Raw genomic sequence first — 10,817 nt, forward strand, 5'->3', positions numbered from 1 at the left:
ATCAAAACGAGGGTATAGCCAGCACAGTGGTTCACACCTGTAATCCCAGCACTTGCGGACGCACAGGTGGGAGGATTGCTTGAGCACAGGAATTTGAGACCAGCCTGGGCAACACAGCAGACCCTATCTGTACAAAAACCAATTGAACAAAAAAACCCCTAGAATATGTAGACTATAATTCTTCTATTGGTTTAGATGAAGCTTTTCTGTCCCTGAATCTTCATTTATTTTTTTTGAGACAGGGTCTCACTATGTTGCCAGGCTGGAGTGCAGCATGATGGAATCTTGGCTTACTGCAACCTCCGCCTCCTGGGCTCAAGCCATCCTTCCACCTCAGCCTCCCGAGTAGCTGGGACTACAGGTGCATACCATCATGCTCAGCTAGTTTTTTTGTTTATTTTAATAGAAACAGGGTTCACCATGTTGCCTAGGCTGGTGAGCTTGAACTCCTGAGCCCAAGCAGTCTGCCCACCTAGGCCTTACAAAGTGCTGGGACTATAGGCACAAGCCACCACACCCGGCCTGTCCCTAAACAGATTAATGAGATTAATATTTTTTTTAAGGTAGAGCTGTTAAAAATTATTTCAGAAAATTTGCGGATGTATTCGTGTGTCTTATGTAGTGTGTGTATATAGGCAGGAGTTTAGTTTGGTGAGATTTGTGTTAAGAAGGGTTTACAGTGATTTAAATTTCCCCTAATACAGGATGACTGTGACGTTGTGGAAGCCATGCAAATAGAAGGATATTGTACTTACTAACATAATTTAAATAATCTCAATTCGTGTCTGACAGGAGGGGTCAATAGTTGAAGTCTAGTAATTTTGCAATTATCCTACTTGTAAAGTGGGGAGAAAAGTAGGAGTGGCAGGAAAAATGTTTATCTAGATCTTTTAAGAAAGTATTTTAGGATAAGAGCTACCATCATATTTTATTCTTTTATTTATTTATTTATTGAGGTTAATTGTATTTAGACTTAGGGAATTAACAAAGGAGGGATGGGACTAGACCAGGTCCCAGGATTTCTTGGCTCCTTGGGGCAGGCCCAGCTACAGCAAGCACAGAGGGAAACACAGGGGAGGGGCAGATAGCAGATTTGGTCTTGAACTTGGAGGGTGGGAAATTGATGATCCCCACGATGGAGGCAGCAGGAAGAAACTATGTCTGAGGAAGGTCTGGGCTGCCCAGAGGGGCAGCTTACCCCTGGACCCCTGGGGCTATGGACCAGCAGGAGGGGAAACAAGGATCATCCCCTCAGGGCTGAGGAAAAGGCACTTGATTCAGTCCCTCCTCCCCTCTTTCCCCATCCATTGGAGAGATGGGAGTCCTTGCCTCCTTGCCCTTTGAATGGCCCAGATGCTGATTCTGATTGAGTCTCTTTAAGAAGCTTTTGCTGAAGTGGTGATTGTGATAGCATAGGAGGGGATAGCCTTAATGATCCAAGGGAGGAAGCCTGCAAAGAGCCCTCTGGTGCCTGACTTGGCACAGATCTACCTCTGAGCAACCAGGTAGAGTCCACATCCAGGGGTGTCACTCCCACAGCTTCCATCACTCCCAGTGTGGCCTGGTGTTGAGTCTTCACCACGACAAAGGTTAGAGTCAGCACTGTAGCCACCATCCTCATGATGCTGCCAGCTGCAAAGCTGACACTCATGGTTGTCATGGGACCATGGAGGTCTTTTGGCATGAGCCCATTCAGCCAGCTCTTCACTAGCTCCTAGTTGAACCAGTACAGGGCTGAGAAGGGCACATCTCAAAGGATAGTGGGGTCCCGGCACAGCCACAGTGAGCACCAACCACTCTAAGCCACCGGAGCTCAAACTACAGGTATCAGCACATAGTATAACATATGCTGAACCTGCCTTTGTCTGCATAAGCTCCAGGGCACTGATAATTGCAGTGATAGTGCCCGGGTGGGCCAGCACACCAGCTACCAGGTTATGTAGAGGTAAGGGCTCAGCCACACAGGAAGGCCTCGAGTTGGTTGTAGGCAGTGAAGTAGTTGGTGGTAGCTGGCACAGCCATCACCAGCGTGGCTGGGAGGCCACTCCACAGGTCCTAGTGCCCTTGTGCCTCAAAATCTTCACAGAGGCATCCATGGTGCCAGTGAAGCTGGTAGGGTCTTAAAACCAGGTGGCACAGCAGGGACCATTTGGTCATAGGTACAGAGGCTCCAGGATATCATTGTAGTTCATGATTGGAGAGAGGAGGGCAGCTTGGCATAAGAGAGGCTCTGAAGTCTGGAGGAAGGTGTCAGCTCACTGACCACCAGCAGGCACTGAGACTGGAAATGGAACTTCCACTATGTCTAGGGGTGTCATGAGGAAGCAGGTGACCACAGCCCTTGAAACCTGAAACCACCATTTGTTGGAGGGAGCTAATGCCCCCAGAGTCCTAGTCCGTCACCTTGTAACTTCAGTCCTGGCTCTAGACTGGTGCTTGTGTAGTGTGAGGCTGGTCAGGCCCATTCCAGCTCTGGCCTCACCTTGCATCAAGACTGGCTCCCTGTATTTTACTCCCTATATTTTATTATTTACCAACAATTAGACAATCTTATTTTTAAAAAAAGCTAATTAGGACCCCTATATAATCATATAAACTTAAATTTCCCAGTTTTTAATTCAAATATATCTTCCGTTATTGGACCTCATAACTTTGGCTCTTAGGTAGACCCAGGTAGAGAGTAGTCCCCCTTTTTTTTTTTTTGAGATGGAGTCTTGCACTTTGTCGCCCAGGTTCAAGTGCAGTGGTGTGATCTCAGCTCACTGCAACCTCTGCCTCCGGGTTCAAGCGATTCTCCTGCCTCAGCCTCCTGAGTAGGTGGGATTACAGGGACGTGTCATCATGCCCAGCTAATTTTTGTATTTTTAATAGAGACGGGGTTTCACTGTGTTAGCCAGGCTGGTCTCAACTCCTGACCTCAGATGATCCGTCTGCCTCAGCCTCCCAAAGTGCTGAGATTGCAGGTGTGAGCCACTCGCCCAGCCTCTAGTAGTCTCCTCTTAACTGCAGAAAGGAAAACCACGGATAGAATTTGTCAACTGCTTTTGGGCTGGGCGTGGTGGCTCAGGCCTGTAATCCCAGCACTTTGGGAGGCTGAGGCGGGCAGATCACAAGGTCAGGAGATCGAGACCATCCTGGCTAACACGGTGAAACCCCGTCTCTGCTAAAAAATACAAAAAATAAGCCGGGCGTGGTGGCAGGCGCCTGTAGTCCCAGCTCCTTGGGAGGCTGAGGCAGGAGAATGGCGTAAACCCGGGAGGTGGAGCTTGCAGTGAGCCGAGATTGCGCCACTGCACTCCAGCCTGGGCAACAGAGCGAGACCCTGTCTCAAAAAAAAAAAAAAGAATTTGTCAACTGCTGTCCAAAATAGGTGAGGACAGTATAGTAAGATATTTTGAGAGAAAGACTACATTCATGTAACTTTTATTTATTTATTTTTATTTAGTTTTTGGAGACAGAGTCTCACTCTGTCCCCCAGGCTGGAGTGCAGTAGCGCAATCTTGGCTCACTGCAATCTCCACCTCCCGGGTTCAAGTGATTCTCATGCCTCAGCCTCTTGAGTAGCTGGGACTGCAGGCACCTGCTACCACGCCTGGCTAATTTTTGTATTTTTAGTAGAGATGGGAGTTTTACCATGTTGGCCAGGCTGGTCTCGAACTCCTGACCTCAAGTGATCTGCCCGCCTCAGCCTTCCGCATTTCTGGGATTACAGGTGTGAGTCACCACACCAGGCCCCATGTAACTTTTATTACAGTGCATTGTTTGTTACTGTTAATCTCTTACTGTGTCTAATTTATAAATTTTATAGATATGTATGTGTAGGAAAAAACATAGTATATATAGGGTTTAGTACTTCCTATCCATGGTGTCAGGCATCCACTGGGGGTCTTGGAATGTATTCTTCCAGATAAGGGTGGGGACTACCATATTCTATATTTCTACTGTGACTTTAATGTGGATTTTTTGGTCTTGAATCAGTCACTTAATACTGCTTTCTAAATGTATTAAGACACTCCCCAATGGTACATGTACCATTTAAAATTGTCAAATGCTTAGGTATTTTAGTTAGGAGCAGACAGCTAGGCTAAGATTTCTTTTCCCAGCTATGTACTTTATGTGCCCTTAGGCAGAGTTTTGTGCATTCTTGAGTTGATTTTTGCCATCTCACTGGCTTGACCAAATTGTAATGTTCAGAGAACTAAAGCCTAAACTTAGTGTGTTTCAAGCACTTGATTGGAACTTTTCATTAAGTACATTTTCTTATGGGGCATACATACTACAGGCTACAGATACTGAAACATTATAATGTTACTCTAATCACATAACCCCAGAAACAAAGAACAAATCCCTATCAAGCCCACATAATTACAAGGTCTTTAAGGCAGGATCCTCCCAATTTTGTGTGACTATACCAACTCATCATTTGGTGATATTTAAACCAGATGGTAATATCTCATCCTTGCCAGGCTTTAACTTGGAAGAGATGAGAGGTAGGAGCTCTTAGGATTTGTATTCTGTTATCTTTTTATTTATGGGACAATGGGGAAAGGGGTGGATATAAGAAAAGTTTATACAGTGAAATTTGAGTATTGCTTCCACTTTGTAAAATTCCAGATCTTTAAACTTTTCCCTGTGTCAGGGAGGCTTTCATTCAATATGATGCATTTGGACATATTGAGAACAGCCACCAAATTTTCCAGTGGGAGGCTGGCTTCAGGGATTTGTGGTAGAGTATGGGTTTGGGGTTTTTAAAAATTGTACTTGGTTGCAGCCTATTCTTCTGGGTTCCTCTATAACTACTATTTTTCTCTGGTATCTTTGTGGCTTTTCCCATCTTCCATTTCTAAAATGTATTTTTGATTTATAGAATATATAGTTGCTCATCAAGATTTTTTTGACAAGAACAAAGCTTAGAATTTGATTTAGGATTCTAAGATAATTTGGTTTTGATGGGTGACATTAGCCAGCTAGGAAATGAAATCTTCAAGATAATAGAGATTTTGTGGAAAAAATACTAGAGTAGGAACCAAAATGTTGGGTTTCTGGCATGTGTTCCATTATTTCCATGTTATCCTTGAGCTCCTAACTTTAAGGAGGGTCATGACTATTTTCAGAGCTTTATTCTATTGATCTGCCTATAAAATGGGCAGACTAAAATATCAGCCCTTCTTTACATAGTGAGGCCTAAAGAGGTAAGGAATCTTGCCCAAATCCTGGTGGAGCCAGGATTTGAACTTTGGTGGTGCAGGTCCTCAGTTACTGCTCTTAACTACTGTATTGCCTCTAATATAACCATAGTAATGATATAATTGTGATTTCATGAGATGATTAATGGGAATTATGAATCTATTAATTTTTGTTTATATACTTTCTATCCTGGTAGGTTCAGCAAAACAAAACCAAAAACAAAATACTTGTTGGTTTTTGCTGCTAAGGCAGATCCATTTTATAGAAAAGGAAACAAACTGAGCTTGAGAGAAGTGACTTGCCTAAGGTGACACAGCCTTGAAAGCACAAATTGAGTGTTGCAAACCATGACTCTTTATTCCCAAGTTCAGTGTTCTTCTAATTTAATATATAATGGCTCCCTTCATAGATCGAGATATTAGCCTGCTTCTCTCTTTCATCTCCCCTTACAGTCTTTTTTTGACCGTGGTCTTCTCTCTCTTCCTTCTGGCCACCCAAACTTAAATGCATTAATAATAATAGTATGCTGCATGTATACAGTTATCAAAGTACCATTTAGATTTGTGTGTTTTATCTACTTATCAGTATTTATGAGCTTAGCCCATTCATATACTGTTAGTTTGTTGGCTCATTCATATGTAGACTCATGGCTCATCAACTCCAGTGACCACTCAGCTTCACATAGGAAGAGTATTTAGGACTCGGGGCTCCCTATATAAATGTACTTCTGCCTCCCATCAAAGTCATTCTGGGGTTCATCCCAGAATTACTTAATTAGAATCTCATTTGGGCCTTTTTAAAATTCAAATTCAAATTTGAATTTTAAAAAGCTCCTCTGGAAGCTCTGCTAGGTTTGAGACCCACTGGTTTAGGTAATTTCATGATAGGTTTAGGCAGCTAACATAAGGAATTCTCAAAAAAAAAAAAAATCTAAAAACCAAAATCCCCCAAAATATAGAAAACAAAATAAAAATAAAAAAAGAAAAAAATAAGGAATTATCTTACCTGTTGACTTCAAATTAATCAGAAATTTCTCGGTTCTACTATGGAAAACTGGGCAATTCTTTTTATCAACTCTGTTGAATGAAGGAATGAATTGAGTCCTTGGAGTTGGTTGTGGTCTCAATTCAGTACTTATTATTGATATGTCAGTAAGTGCATTGTGTTAAAGTCCTAGGTGGCTCATGCCTGTAATCTCAGCACTTTGGGAGGCTTAGACGAAGTTAGTAGTTCGAGACTAGCCTGGCCAATATGGTGAAGCTCTGTCTCTACTAAAAATATAAAAATTAGCTGGGCATGCTGGCATGCACCTGTAATCCCAGCTACTCAGGAGGCTGAGGCAGAAGAATCGCTTGAATCTGGGAGGCGGAGGTTGCAGTGAGCCGAGATCATGCCACTGCACTCCAGCCTGGGTGACAGAGTGAGACTCCATCTCAAATAAATAAATAAATTTGAAAAATAAATAAAGGAACTCATAATTGACTGGTCAGAAAGATTAGCAAGTATGATGTATGCAAGGTATAGAAGTTATATACCGAGTGGTTGAAGGTTGGGGGATATGGAGGTGGATGAGAGGGAGCTGTCTGGGAAGGCTTTGCTTCACTTGGATTAGAGTAGGGTTGTAGGAGGAAATAGGTGTGTAGAATGAGAATGAGGGTCATGACATCCCCCTACAAAACAACAATATTCAAGGAAGGAAGAGAATTTGGTTGGAGGTACCAGGAAATGTGTTGTTAGGAAGCTAAGGAGAAAATAGTAAGTTCATTGTTAGTATTTCAGACTTAGGTGGCTTAATGGTGATATTTCTGAAGTCTCAACTCTAGACACAGCTGTAAAACTCTGGAAGAGTAGATACTTACAGTTTTTATAGAGTATATCCCATTGATACCAGGCAGCCATTCAAATGAAAACCAGTTTTGTCAGGCTGCAGCTTCCTCATATTTTAGGCTAAAGTGGGTTATCTTTCAAATCAAATTTATTTTGGACCATGGCAATACATATGAAAGAAATAAAGCATTTGATAATACCAGCACGCTACTACAGTCACACAGCATAGTCTGAAATATATCATAGGGTAAGTTTCTTTTAAGATCTTTTGACGTACTTATCTACCATCCTAAATTGAGCATGCCTATGTATTATTAGTGCATCCTTATCTCTTTAACGTGGGAGATCTAGCCTTGAAGCTTGGTCAGTATCTTAGTTCATTTGTGTTAATATAACTATATCTGAGACTGGGTAATTTATAAATAATAGAAATTTATTTCTTGCAGTACTAGAGACTGGGAACTCTAAGATCAAGGCACTGACAGGTTTGATGTCTTGTGCTGGCCAGGTCTCCACTTTCAAGATGGTGCCTTGACTGGTATGTGGAAGGGCAAAAGGGGCCTAGGGTGTAGGTTCCTGCAACTCTTTTATTTATTTTTATTTTTATATTTATTTATATTATTATTTTTTCTTTGAGACAGAGTCTCACTCTGCCATCCAGGCTGGAGTTGAGTGGCTTGATCTGGGCTCACTGCAGTGTCTGCCTCCCGGGTTCAAGCAGTTCTCCTGCCTCAGCCTCCTGAGTAGCTGGAATTACAGGCGTGTGCCACCATGCCCAGCTAATTTTTGTATTTTTAGTAGAGACGGGGTTCTGCCATGTTGACCACTCTGGTCTCGAACTCCTGACCTCAAGTGATCTGCCCACCTCGGCCTCCCAAAGTGCTGGGATTACAGGCATGAGCCACAGTGCCTGGCCTAATTTTTGTGTTAAATATGTTTTGTAGGGATGAGATTTTGCCACGTTGCCCAGGCTGGTCTCAAACATCCAGGCTCAAGCAATCCACTTGGTTGGCCTCCCAAAGTGCTGGGGTTACAAGCGTGAGCCACTGCACTTGGCCTACCATTCATTCATTCATTCATTCGACAGAGTTTCACTCTTGTTGCCCAGGCTGGAGTTCAATGGTGTGTGATGTTGGCTTACCGCAACCTCCGCCTCCCGGGTTCAAGAGATTCTCCTGCCTCAGCCTCCTGAGTAGCTGGGATTACAGTTGCGTGCCACCATGCCCAGCTAATTTTTTGTATTTTTAGTAGAAACAGGATTTCTCCATGTTGGTCAGGCTGGTCTTGAACCCTCCACCTCAGGTGACCTGCCCGCTTCAGCCTCCCAAAGTGCTGGGATTAGAGGCATGAGCCACCGCACCCAACCTTATTATTATTTTTTAGAGATAAGGTCTTGCTGTGTTGCCCAAGCTGGAACGTAGTGGCGCTATTGTAGCTTACTGCAGTAGATGGGACTACAGGCATGTGCCAGTATGTCTGGATAATGTTTTAACATTTTGTAGAGATGATTTCTCACTGTGTTACTCAAGCTTGCTCCTCACTCTCTCACTCTGTCTGTCTTCAGCCTCCCAGGTAGCTGGAACTACAGGTGCATGCTGCCATGCCTCGCTAATTAAAAATAAAATTATTTCTATAGTGCTCAGGCTGGTCTTGAATTTGTCTTCAATTACTTTCCTTTCCCTTCCCCTTTCTCCTCCCCTCCCCTTTCTCCTCCCCTCCCTCTCACCTTCCCATCCCCTTCCCTTAACTTTCCCATTACCCTCTCCCTTGCCTTCCTTTCCTCCTCCCCTACCTTCCCCCTCCCTTCCCCCTTCCCTCTCCCCTCCTTTTCCTCCCCTTCCCTTTTTTCCTTCCCCTCCCCTCCCCTTCCCTTCCCCTCACCTTCCCCATTTCCCTTCCCTTCCCTTTCTCTTTTTCTCTTTCTCTTCCCTATCCTTTCCCTTTCCCCTTTCCTTTCCTTTTCTGTTTCCTTTCCCCTTTCCCCTTTCCCTTTCCGTTTCCTATGGAGTCTCGCTCTGTCACCCAGGCTAGAGTGCAGTGGCACCATCTCAGCTCACTTGTCTCTGCTTACTTTGCAACCTCTGCCTCCTGGACTCAAGTGATTATCATGTCTCAGCCTCCTCAGTAGCTGGGATTACAGGCGCCCACCACTGTGTCCTGCTAATTTTTGTATTTTCAGTAGAGATGGGGTTTCGCCATGTTGGTCAGGCTGGTCTTGAACTCCTGACCTCAAGTGATCCACCTGCCTTGGCCTCCCGAAGTGCTGGGCTTACAGACATGATGAGCCACTGTGCCCGGCCCTTCTTTCTTTTTTTAATACAATTGCAAATGTGTCATCTTTAGATGGGATATTGACACAACAAAGATTTTGCCGTCTTGCAGTATTTTTTGAGGCTCAGACTGATTTTTAGTCTCACTTCTGTTCGTTTCCTGACCCTGCTGTTGAATCTTCAGGAGTGACCAGTTTATAAAGGACTAAAGGTGCGTCTGTTTACAGATTTAATGAGGCTTTAAAGTTAGGGTGTGGGATATTTAAGCTTCCCCTGCCCTTAGTGCCCAGGTAGGTTTGGGTGTTGCTTAGGCAAGGTTGGGGGCAGAGTCCAATCTCTTTCCTAAATCCCTTCCCCCTGACAGACAAATCATTTTTGGAATCTTTTTAAGTATATAATCTTTTCTTAACCTTGGCAGCCTCAGTTTTCTGCCAGAAATTTTTTCTTCCTTGAATTCTAGGTATGGAAAAAACACAATGAAAGCTAGTTACTAAAGAACCTCCTTGAAAAAACTGTGAAATTATGTATACTTGAGTACAGCATGGCTTGGTATAGGCATGCTGAAGTAATATGTGCACCAGTTATAACTGATGTAGGGGGAAGGATCTGAAATTTCTTCTGATCCCATTCAGTGATTGAAGTATCATAGTCTGTGAATGACATGAAAGAAATAATGTTTTCCTGTTTAGAGGACTTACAAATGCAGATTATTATTATTGCTAAGTTTTATTAAAAGTGGTGAAAGAGGAATTTAATGTGACTAATGCTTAAAAAGTAAATAGCACGGTATATCCCTTTATTACTACTATATTTTTATTTACTAATATTCCTTAGAAACAGTGCTTTGCATTCCCAAGTATTTAATATTCAGAAGCTAAAATAACCTTTGAAACAAGTTCTTTAAAACTGATGGCTTTCACCATGACCTATCTGTAAAAGTTATAATTTTAATATAAGTTCTCATTCCTTGGTATTTATTTTTTATAATGACTATTAAAAAAGTCCACATGATTTGCGTTGATATTTTCAGGGTCTTTTTGGTGATAGGACTTTAGGGAAGACTGGGTTGACCCAGGTATAACTTTTCTAAAAATGTTGACATTGTAAAAATAGGTGGTCAATAAATCACTATTAGTGAATGGAGAATACACTTGAGGGGCTGTGTTTTAAATCTGGATGGAAAGAGTTCTTTGGAAGGACAGATTGTATGGGGTGATCTGCAGGGCGTCCAGTAGGACAGTTATTTCCAGAGTGTGGGCCGAGAACCCTTGGAGGGTTCCCAAGACCCTTTCAGTGGATCCAAGAGAACTCTCCCCTTTGAGCTAAATATCTGTGGGAGGCCAGATTTATTTCACATACTTTTTTTTTTTTGAGACAGAGTCTCACACTGTTGCCCCGGCTGGAGTGCAGTGGTATGATCTTGGCTCACTGCAGCCTCCGCCTCCTGGGTTCAAGTGATTCTGCCTCAGCCTCCCAAGTAGCTGGGATTACAGGCATCCGCCACCATGCCCAGCTAATTTTGTGTGTGTGTGT

At 43.1% G+C, this 10,817-nt stretch overlaps 1 protein-coding gene and 1 pseudogene across 1 annotated transcript in view; one reads left to right on the top strand and one right to left on the bottom strand.

Moving 5' to 3' along the window:
* LOC105547149 overlaps positions 1–6,848 on the bottom strand; it is a 16,103-nt pseudogene extending 9,255 nt beyond the window's left edge.
* KDM5B (lysine (K)-specific demethylase 5B) overlaps positions 1–10,817 on the top strand; it is an 85,347-nt gene that overhangs the window by 9,177 nt on the left and 65,353 nt on the right. The gene's annotated exons all lie outside the window — the stretch shown is intronic.

Source organism: Mandrillus leucophaeus, unplaced genomic scaffold (genome assembly GCF_000951045.1).
Source record: "Mandrillus leucophaeus isolate KB7577 unplaced genomic scaffold, Mleu.le_1.0 Scaffold38, whole genome shotgun sequence".
NCBI lineage: Eukaryota > Metazoa > Chordata > Mammalia > Primates > Cercopithecidae > Mandrillus > Mandrillus leucophaeus.